Here is a 12,260-nt window from a genome sequence, read left to right as displayed (position 1 = left end):
AGGCCTGCTTGTATTTCTTTCATCAACTCTATACCTTCGGTTCTGGATAAACACTTGAGTAGCGGAGCACAAACTCCATGCTTGTACAACTCCCCTTCTATCATGACATATGGACGAGCTCTTGCCTCTATCCTCCTGTTATAAGCTTCGTCATCTGAAAGGAATTTTCCCTGAAGATAAGAGATGATCTCAGTTCTCCAATCTTCGCTATAAACAGGAGATATACTGAGGACTGCCCTTTCAAGAAGTTCCACCGAAGGTGCTTTTATTGTTTCGAAGAACACATCCGAAGGTAAAGGCAGCCCCTGTGCTGCTGACTTAGCTAACAAATCAGCATGCTCATTTTGTCCTCGAGGGATATTTTTGACAGAAAATCCCTCGAAGGAAGCTTCAACTCTTCGAACCATATCCAGATATTTTTCAAGCTTCGGATCCTTAGCCTTGCAACTCTTGTCAATATGACCCAAAACAACCTGGGAATCAGTTTTAAGTATAGCCCTTCTGATTCCCATTGCTTTTAGCTTCCGAAGACCTAGAAGCAAGGCTTCGTACACGGCAATGTTATTTGTGCAACTAAAATCAAGCTTTGCCGCATAACAAGTTTTGACCTTGGAAGGTGAAACCAACACAGCAGCCGCTCCTGCTCCGAAGGTTCCCCAAGATCCATCACAAAACACTATCCATGCTTCGGCGTCTTTATTTGCTTCTTCCTCCTGAGCCCCTGGCGTCCAGTCAGCAATGAAGTCTGCTAACGCCTGGGACTGAATCGAAGATCTATGAACATATTCAATACAAAATTCATTGAGCTCTGCAGCTCATTTTCCAATCCTTCCAGTAGCTTCTCGGTTCCTCATAATATCCTTCAGAGGTTGTGAAGAAGGAACGATTATGTTGTAAGCTTGAAAATAGTGCCGAAGCTTCCTGGATGCCATCAAAACAGCATATAACACCTTTTCTAATTCTGTGTAGTTTTTCTTTGATATACTGAGAACTTCAGACACAAAATATACTGGGACCTGTTTCCTGGCTTGGCCATCAAGCTTCTCCTGGACAAGTGCTGCACTTACCGCTGAGTGCGAAGCTGCCACATATAATAATAAAGGAGCCCCTGGCACAGGTGGAGTTAATGCTGTTAGATCTATTAAATACTGCTTCAGGTCTTCGAAGGCCTTCTGCTGGATTGGTCCCCATTGAAAGACTTCGGCTGACTTTAGCACTTCGAAGAATGGTAAATTTCTCTCTGCTGATCTGGATATGAATCTATTGAGAGATGCCAACCTTCCTGTCAATCTTTGAGCCCCCTTTTTTGTAGTTGGTGGCTCCATCCGAAGTATAGCTTCAATCTTACTTGGATTGGCTTCAATTCCCTTTGTTGAAACCAAGCATCCTAGAAATTTCCCCTTCTTTACTCCGAAGACGCATTTCTCTGGATTCAACTTTAAGCCAGCTTGTCTGAAACTAGCGAAGGTCTCCTGCAAGTCAGCAATATGATTCTCCTGCTTCGTGCTTTTGACAATGATGTCATCAACATAAGTTAGCACATTTCTGCCTATCTGAGACTGGAGAACCTTCGCAGTCATTCTGCTGAAACTTCCTCCAGCGTTTTTGAGCCCCTCAGGCATCCGAAGATAGCAATATGTGCCACTTGGAGTTATGAAGCTAGTCTTTGGCTCATCTTCCTTCTTCATCCAGATTTGGTGATAGCCTGAATAACAGTCTAGCAGACTCATGAGCTTTGAAGAAGCTGCTGCATCAACTAAAGAGTCTATCCTTGGCAATGGGAATTCGTCCTTCGGACAAGCCTTGTTAAGATCTGTAAAATCGATACACATTCGCCACTTGCCATTGGCCTTTTTTACCATGACAGTGTTAGCTAGCCATTCTGGGTACTTTACTTCTCTGATGACTCCTGCACTGAGGAGTCTTTTGACTTCGTTACGAGCACCTTCGGCCTTATCATCTGACATTTTCCGAAGCCTCTGCTTTCTGGGTCTGAAGGATGGATCAACATTGAGCGAGTGCTCAATAACATCCCTATTAACTCCGCAGAGATCATTGGCTGACCATGCAAAAACATCTTTGTTGTTGAACAAAAACCTTATCAAGGTTTTCTCTTGTTCTTCGGATAATTGAGAACCCAACAGCACCTTCTGCTCTGCTATGTCCTCACATAAGAGCATGGGCTTCGGTTGATCTGCTGAAGCTGCTTTCTCCCTTCTGAATTTGTATTGTTCACAAGCTTCAGCTCCATCTATGTTATGGATTGCTTTTGAGTCAGTCCAGTTTCCTTCGGCCCTTCTGGCAGCTTCCTGACTTCCATGAATAGCGATGGGTCCTTGATCCGAAGGTATCTTCATGCAGAGATAAGCAGGATGAAGAATTGCTTCGAAAGCATTGAGGGTACCACGACCAATAATTGCATTGTAAGGGTATTCCATGTCAACAATGTCAAACACAACTTGCTCAGTTCTGGTGTTGTTGATGAACCCGAAGGTCACTGACATGGTGATCTTGCCCAGTGCTACAATCTGTCTTCCTCCGAAGCCACAGAGAGGATGTGTAGCATCATGAATCTTATCTTCTGGCTCTTGCATTTGCCTGAAGGCCTTAGCAAATATGATGTCAGCTGCACTGCCTGTATCAACCAAGACATTGTGGACCAGAAATCCTTTGATAACACAAGAGATAACCATGGCGTCGTTGTGTGGGTAATCCTTGAGCTGAAGGTCCTCTTGGGAGAAGGTAATAGGAATGTGAGACCATCTTGACTTGATGAAGGGTCCTTGCACCCCAACATGCTGTACCCTTCTCTGTGCTTCCTTCTTTTGTTTCTTGTTAGCTGGCTCTGAGGACGAACCACCTGTGATTGGGAGCACCAGCTTCGGGACCGAAGCAGCTCCAGCTTGATCGTTGAACGAAGCCATCAACTTGAAAAGTGGAAGTGAGTTCACCGGAGGTGGGCGCCAATGTTGGGGACTTGTTCTCAAATGCTATGAATTAAGAACAAGGCAACATAAAATGTTAAATGTTAACGTCCTTCGTCCATGAAACAATATTCCCATGAGGATAATGAACCATGGACGAAGGTTGATGAGAACATAATTACGAAGGTTGAGTCTTCGTAATTAAATTCTAATAGATGATATAAGATAACATAAAATAAAAGGTATTAAAAGATAAATGAATCATAAACGAGTTAAATTATATTTACTTTTATATATTGAATTATTGAATACAATTATACCTCTGCCTTGGCAAAGATAGATTCCCGAAAGATGCGATTACAATTGCCAGAATCCGTGAACAGTAAAGGAATACTGTTCACTATTTATAGGCACAGGGCGCAGCCTGTGAGGAATTACAAGTACGCCCCTTGTAAAAGCTTACAACATTGACTCAGACCTTTATGGACTAAAAGGTCATTCTATCTTTAAGTCGGTTTGTAATACCGAAGCTTCACGAAGAGGAACCTTCGGCTATCTTATGCAAACAGCTTCAGCCGAGAACCACTTCTTTCTATAAGACCTTCGGCGACGAAGCATAGACCCAACAGTCGTGAACCCATTGGCCTATGGGTATGTCGGCCAGTCCTGTTTGGGCTGCAAAAGCTAAGCCCACTCGGCCACTCCGACGTGCATTCATATAATTTAATAGGTTAATAGGCCACTAGTTATGCAGCCCAAGTAAATTCAGTATTTCAGCCGGAGGTGACCGCACCCTCTCGCAGTCTCGCTCCTCTCCAGTTTTCGTCGCTTCAACTTCTTGGTTCTGGTTCATCGTCGGACGCCGCTTATTTTCTTCCTTCCGCCGCCGACTGTTGCCACTTGCCAGTACCACCTAGCTGCTTCTGATTTCCTAAAATCAGGTGTGATCCCTCTGTTTAATTGTTTAAATCACCTTATCTACTAATCAGCTCTCGTAGACTCATTCTAGATTAGGGCTTTAAGTTTGAAATTGGTCTGAGTTTGATACTCTTATTTTTTCCATGTAAACTTTGAATAATCTAGGGCATCTCATGGAACGTTATTTTCAGAAAAGAAATAGATCATCAGATTTAGATGATAATACAACAGATACTTCAAGATCGATCCTTAGATTGAAGCAAGAAAATGTTGCTGCTAGCGTTCCAAAGTCTTCTGCCCAATATCAAAGAGAAATTGATTTAGATGAATTGCCTTATGACCCAGCTGGTCGGAAGAGAATTACAGAGTACACTAAAAATCCTAAGAAGCAAGATGAGATTAGGAGAAGATATTTAACTAGAGGACCTTATAGACCACCACCTAATTTTGAGTATCCATATAGGGACATTGGAAGTGACCGTCGAAGATTTAATCCAGAATGGTTTAAAGAATATGGTGGTTGGCTTGAATATAGTGACAAGGTTCATAAGGTCTTTTGTTTATGTTGTTACCTTTTTAGAGATTGTAATGAGGGACAAGCTGGGAATGATGCATTTGCAATTAATGGTTGGAATGGTTGGAACAAGAAATGCAGATTAGATACTCATGTGGGCAAGGGTAATGCTAGCAGTTTTCATAATGTCGCGGTAAAAAGATGTGATGCTTTGATGAATCAAAATCAGTCAATTGAGGTTGCTTTTGATAGACAAACGGATCTTACAAAAAAGAAGAATAGAATCCGACTTAATACTTCAATCAATTCAGTTAGATACTTGCTTCATCAAGGCTTAGCTTTTCGAGGTCATGATGAATCAAAAGAGTCAAAAAATAAGGGAAACTTTCGAGAGCTGGTGAATACTTTGGCTGGTCAAAATGATGCTATACGTGAATCTATTAGGAATGCTCCTGAAAATTGTCAATGGATTTGTGGAGATATTCAAAAGGAAATCACTAGTTATTTTGCAAAGGTAATATCATTATAAAATTCTTATTACTATGTTTTATAAGCTATATCTAATTTTATAATAAGCCTGTTACTCTTTTGAGCAGATAACTTTAAATTCTATTATTAAGGAAATTGGAGGCGATGTGTTTAGTTTATTAATTGATGAGGCTGGAGATGTGTCTGATAAAGAGCAAATGGCAATTGTGTTAAGATATCTCAACAAACAAGGGCTTATCATTGAAAGTTTAGTTGGAGTTGTACATGTGAAAGAAACATCAGCAATATGTCTCATGGAAGCTCTTCAAAAATTATTCACTGATATTGGGTTAAGCATAAAACAAGTCAGGGGTCAATGTTATGATGGGGCAAGCAACATGCGTTGTGAGTTTAATGGCTTGAAAGCTAAGATTTTGCAAGCAAATAAGTTAGCATATTATGTGCATTGTTTTGCTCACCAGCTCCAGTTGGTTATTGTGGCAGTAGCAAAGAAGCATGGAGATGTTGCAGATTTTTTTATATGATCTCTATTTTATTCAATGTGGTTGGAGGTTCTTGCAAAAGAAAAGATATGATCAGAGAGAAACATCGTGATGATGTAACAAAGGCCATTGGAAGTGGACAACTTAGCACTGGCAAAGGGTTAAATCAAGATCAAACTCTTCAGAGAGCTGGTGACACACGCTGGGGTTCACACTATAGAACCCTCTCAAGTATAGTGAAATTGTTCCCATCTATTATTTCTGTTCTAAAATATGTTGAGAAAGAGGGGAAAAGTGATAAGAAATCTCAAGCACGTGGTCTTATAGCATATTTTGAGACATTTGATTTTGTGTTTTATTTGCACATGATGCTCCATATATTGGGAAGTGCAAATACTTTGTCACAATCATTACAAAGGAAGGATCAAGATATCCTCAATGCAATGTCATGTGTGAGGGGAACAAGAAATGAGCTGCAAAACCTAAGAGAGAATGGATGGAACTCACTCATGGAGAAGATACATTTATTCTGCGATGAACATCACATTGAAAGGGAAAACATGCATGACGAATATGTCAATAGGCATGCACCACGAAAGAAATCCAATAAGACAAACTTGCAGCATTACCAAATAGAAGTTCTTAATTATGTTATTGATTGGCAACTTCAAGAGTTCGATGATCGTTTTAGTGAGGTAAATTCTGCATTGTTGGGTCACATGGCTGCTTTTAACCCAAAGAACTCATTTCTCGCATTTGACAGAGAAACCTTAGTAAGACTTGCTGAGTTTTATCCAGATGATTTTGATTCAAATAAATTGGATGATCTAAGCCTTGAACTTGTTATATACATTGACAATGTGAGAGCAGATAGAAGGTTTGACAATTTGGATGGGATTGTTGATCTAGCTAAATTAATGGTGCAAACAAATAATCATATTACTTTTTCATTGGTCTATCAACTTCTAAAGCTAGTACTAATATTGCTGGTTGCCACAGCATCAGTGGAAAGGTGTTTTTTAGCTATGAATGTTGTAAAGAAAAAGTTGAGAAATAAGATGGGTGATCAGTTCATGAGTGATTGCCTAATATGCTATGTGGAGAAAGATATGTTTTCAACCATTAGTAATGATGACGTGATTGATCTTTTTAAGAAGATGAAATCTCGAAGTGGGAAGCTTTAACATGTGAGTATATATAGTTTTCAATTAATTGTGCATGATCAAATGTTCAAAACTCATGAAAGTAACATGTTTTTTGTTTAATTATATCAGGAATGCGGAAACTACATATACATTGCACAACATCAAAGTGCTTTTTTGAAACATGCAAACATATGATTGCAGGATTCTATTCAGTTGGTATGTTTTCACCCTTTAATTTATATAATAGCTATATGTAGTATTATTATGATTTATAGTTATACGTATATTCCTGAATCCTGAACCCATTAACAAAAATCTCTAGCTCCTCCCCTGGGTATGTTTGTAATTTTACACAAAGTTGTACTCCGACTCGCCACTATAAATAGAGGTGCAGTGCCATGCAAATGGATACCCTTTCCCCTGAGACTGAGAGGAAATCCAGACTGCTCAATCTCCAAAGTAGTAAATCTCTTACTTTCATACTACCATTCAAAGGTATACATGTATTTGTAATCGAGAAGAAATAAAAAGGATACATATCAGTAATGATTCCCCCTTCAGCATTTCTATTCCATTGTTCAAAGGTTTCTTGATTATAATAGGTTTCCCTAATTTGAACGAAGGTCTCTTATTTCTAGTTGTGTTGCCTTGTTTTGGTCTCCATCAGGAACCAAAGCAGGTGACCAACAGTAGTATTCTTGCACAGACATGTCTCCCTGATCTAAATGTTGCAATTTCTTAAGAAAATCACATCTATAGGAAGGGGAACAAAATGAGCTCGCTTCTTCTCTTTCAATGCATTCCATGTTTGTGGGCAGCACGTGTATTAAAAAGTTCATTCCACCGAATGATAGCAAAATTTTCAAACTCACTAGTGGCTTGTCTAACCCTGTGCCTCTTAGAAACAAGATGGGAACTAATTTTTTGTTCTAACGTCATATCCCAATCTAAGTAAGTTTCGGTATCATAAGAACCATTGAATGGTAGAATAGAAAACTTAATCTTAGCATAAGGACCATTGTTTGGTTTAGGATTATGATAACGACATCTATCATTACCTCACATACCTTGTCAATTACGTGTGAGGCGTGGCCACTGTTGTGCCTCGACAAAGTCATAGTTGTTGTCTTCTTCTACAAGGGAGGACACATGGGCACCGATAGCTTAGGGTGGGAGACGCACCTCCATTGCATCCATACATGTAACAAGATAAATAAACATGGCGATCAAGCCACTCAAAGGATGTCGATGTAGTGTCATGGTACTAATCGAAGGCTTTAGTCATCACATACAACACGTCCTTCAATTCTAGTTGGGAGAAACTCATCATCAGGCTTAGGATCCTTGTCATTGTTCTTCATTCCTGTCATTGTTAGTACCAACAAAAATAAAGGAAACAAAGTTGTGAACCCTACAACTACTCTCTATAGTGTTGGTGGAATACCAGTTATGAAGAGTCTTACCTCGCTCTTACAAGGTTCTTACCAGCACTGCAAGTGGCAAACAGTGGTCGATGTGACAACACGTAGAGTGTGGGTGTGGTCGCAAAGGAGTACTTGTTTTGCTCAAGAGAAAAGTGTATCTTGAGAAGGTTCACTATATATATATATGTATGTATTTGTTGCACACAAGTCAGTAACATATAGCAATACTAAATAAGTATTCAAAGGCCTTACCCTAGCTGTTGACCTAAAATGTATTAGAACAGCTGCAGTAAGGAACAAAGGAGGTAACAATGATCTAGGAATGGAAATGGAACAAATTAGTAGCAAGAACAATCATAGAGGTGCATAGTTCAATGAAGTTCCTGCTTTGTGCAACTCTTTCTTCTCTTTTTCTCCTTTTCTCGATTTTGCTCTATTCATTGTTTTTTGTGACTTTTATATTTTAAATTATTTTTTTATATTTTTCTCTTATGTAGTAGAACATAAGGAGACACACCAAGTTCGAGAATTTTTTTACAAAGACATGTCCTCTGGAAAATCTACAAGATTAATGCAAAATCAGATTAAAAGTTTGGAAAATGAGAAATGATATTTCTTGGGGATTTTAGAAACGAAAAACCCGGCAATGTGGAGGAGAAATGATTGCAAAAAAAAATCATGCGATTTCAAAAAAATGCACCTCGTTTCAAGTTATGAGCGAAAAGTTATGGTCGTTTGAAGTTTTGACTCCAAATCGGGGGTTTTGGTGAAGCAAAATTAGGGCAAAAACGATCGGTAGATGGAATATGTTTGTGGATTATTATTTTTTATGGTAGCGGATGGAAAGAATCAAAACAAATCCAAAACAAATCTAAACCAGCAACCAAACTCAATCTAGGACGTAAACTCAAAACTGTGGACTCCGAAATTGAATTGTGCAAAAGCTAAGGCGATGGTTGTAGGATAGGGAAAACACTGATTTATTTTTGACTTTTTTTGGACTATGGAAAAGAAGCAAAATGAATCTAAAGGCACACGATAATACATCATGGTCAACCTAAATCTTTATACCGCTTGATAGAATACAATGTCCGATCTTCCATGAGGTAAGATAAACTTGATTGGGTGGAGATCTCGACGTTGATGATCCAAGGCTCTAGACAAATGACTCCTTACAATCAGTATACTATTGTTCCGTTGGTTACCACTCGTGACACACGAATAACCTCGCTAAGAAGGCTTATCCATGCAAGCGCAATCAAGAACACAATTAAGAACAGGAAGAACACAATCAAACTAGTATTGATCACAAGGTTGGCGTCTCACAAACCAATGAACAACGGCATTGTTCGAGTACACATTAAATCTAAGCAAAACCCAACCCTAAAGGTGGTAGTGGCTGCTAATAAAATAGGGTTTAGGGGCATGCAAGACCCTTAGTCGTGCCCCTAATGGGCTCCAGCATGATACAGGGGCTAGCAGACCAACAGACAGTATCACAACACCAGAACATGAATCTGAATGTTGACATGTTTCAACGATTCTCATTCACTCCGAATGAATTTTTAGATGAGACTAGATGGGTTAGAAAGCATGTCTCCTTAAATTTCCATCCATATAAACAACGTCAAAAACAGAGTCCATATGCGTCTTGGGGGTCTGTTTTAGTGCGAGCTAGTCTTGGACTCCAAGGTGGAGTCGAAGTCGAGTTAAACTTGGACTCTGTCTTGTTGTGGATGTCCTAACTTCTCCTCCTTGACATCTTGTCCCTTTCCAAGTCCTTACTTATCCTCTCCAAGTTTCCTAGTCATTAAAACATGTATGACACCAAACGTAAGCTCTAAAACATAATTGACTAAGTTAGAACGAACATGGAGATTCAACTGTCGTGCACGTGATCGTGTTATTGGTCCATGCATTGTATGTATAGGTGTGATGTCCTCATCACCAACCACAAGCGTGTCATGTTAAATTTACTTCCATATATTAATCATGTGAGGTTCGAGTCGCTCGTAACCATAAACACGACTGATATATAAGTTTTACACTCTGCAGAGGTCGCACATCTTTACCCATATGTCATGATATCAATTTGTCAAAGAGTCATGAATTCCATTCAACTCTTCCAAGGAGATGAGGCAGGGTTCACTATGAAGCCTTTACAAAGATTTTCTACCATGAGAAAACCCACTACGGATTCAAGCAGAGGTGGCATAGACCATTCAACAGCTTGAAAAGCCACCACAACATGATCAACCACATCATTATACTTGAGCAACTCCTCCCCGCTTGCCCCTAACCAGGTAAGATTCTCCCACACTAGCTTTCCTAATTAATTATCCAAGATCAGAGACATAATGTTTCCTATGGTTGCACTGTTTTCAGAGGTGGTCGCTCCATGTTCCGATGAACCAAAAATGAACTTATCATGCATAATAAATAAACCAACAATAATAAAGCATGACCAATATTTCACATGTAACATTATCTCATAACCAATTATAGCAATAGCAAATCTACCCAATGATAAGTAATTCAGGTATAAACAAGGTAGATGGAAAATAATCAAGTAACATGTTTGGTCCTATCAATTTAACCTAATTGTGCATGCATAGGTGAGAATATAATAGTAAATATTATTAGGTCAAAACACCGTCATCAAGGACACACTTTCCTTCTATTCTACTTCGAGCTCCTGCTCAGATTCCTCAAATTGTTGAGGTTTAGATCCCTCGTTCACTGGTTCGTTTAATCGTAGTAGTACAAACAAATAAAATATAAATAAAAATAACATTGCACCAAACAGATTGTTATCTACATTCTAATCATGATTGTACATCGCACGATCGACAATAGAGGATCTCCTCCTCAACCCTGATGTCCTAGACAGTGGCACGACGAGCCCCACGACGGTCGCTCATCGGCGTATGGCATTCACGCCTTCGGCACACCAAATTGAACATTGAATGATCCTACACGTAGAAGAGAGCGAAGCAAACTCAGCAGAGGCTCCCTCACCGCGAATCGAGTAGCGTAGTGCCTTAGCGTCGATGTATGATTTCTCGACGACATCGATCCAACCCCGACGAGGAATCCCCACGCCTCGGCTCGACACCTGAGTCCCCAAGCGCTCCCCATAGGTTCCCCTCGACTTGGCGAACTCCCTCAAACTCTCCCATATTGAGAGCACCTAGAGGGGGGGTGAATAGGTGATCCTGTATAACTTAAACTTATAGCCACAAAAACTTGTTAAGTGTTAGCACAATAAATGCCAAGTGGCTAGAAAGGAGTCTCAACAAAACACAATACCACAAGAGATCAATCACAGAGTTGACACAGTGGTTTATCCCGTAGTTCGGCCAAGACCAACGCTTGCCTACTCCACGTTGTGGCGTCCCAACGGACGAGGGTTGCAATCAACCCCTCTCAAGTGGTCCAAAGACCCACTTGAATACCACGGTGTTTTGCTTGCTTTTTCTCAATCCCGTTTGCGAGGAATCTCCACAACTTGGAGCCTCTCGCCCTTACAATTGAAGTTCACAAAGAACACAGAGCAAAGGGGGAATGAGCAACGCACACAAGACTTCAAAAGATCAGATCAACAACGCGCACACAAGTCGCAACAAGAGCTCGCAACACAACTCAAAGAGTTCGCAACTCAACAAGAGCTCTAGATGCTATCACAATGAAACGAATGCGCGAGAGCGATGTCTTGGTGCTTAAGAATGTTGTAGGAATGCTTGGTGTGCTCCTCCATGCGCCTAGGGGTCCCTTTTATAGCCCCAAGGCAGCTAGGAGCCGTTGAGAGCATTCCAGGAAGGCAATTCTTGCCTTCAGTCGCCTGGCGCACCGGACAGTCCGGTGCACCACCGGACACTGTCCGGTGCGGATTTCTTTCCTTATTTGGCGAAGTCGATCGTTGCAGATTCAGAGCCGTTGGCGCACCGGACATGTCCGGTGCACACCGGACAGTCCGGTGCCCCCTTCCGACCGTTGGCTTGGCCACGTGTCGCGCGCAGAATCCGCGGCCGACCGTTGGTCCTGGCGACCGTTGACTCACCGGACAGTCCGGTGCACACCGGACAGTCCGGTGAATTTTAGCCGTACGCCGTCAGCAAAATTCCCGAGAGCGGCCTCTTCGGCCGAGGCAGCCTGGCGCACCGGACACTGTCCGGTGCACCACCGGACAGTCCGGTGCCCCAGACCGAAACAGCCCCTTGGCTGTACACAGCCAACTCTTTTCTTTTCTTTTTCTTCCTGTTTCCAATACTTAGACAAGTATATTAGTACACAAAACCAATGTACTAAGACATAGAAACATACCTTTGCTCTTGATTTGCACTTTGTCCATCCACAAGCATGAT

Source organism: Zea mays, chromosome 5, assembly GCF_902167145.1.
Source record: "Zea mays cultivar B73 chromosome 5, Zm-B73-REFERENCE-NAM-5.0, whole genome shotgun sequence".
Taxonomy (NCBI): Eukaryota; Viridiplantae; Streptophyta; class Magnoliopsida; order Poales; family Poaceae; genus Zea; species Zea mays.
This window is presented reverse-complemented; position numbering follows the sequence as displayed.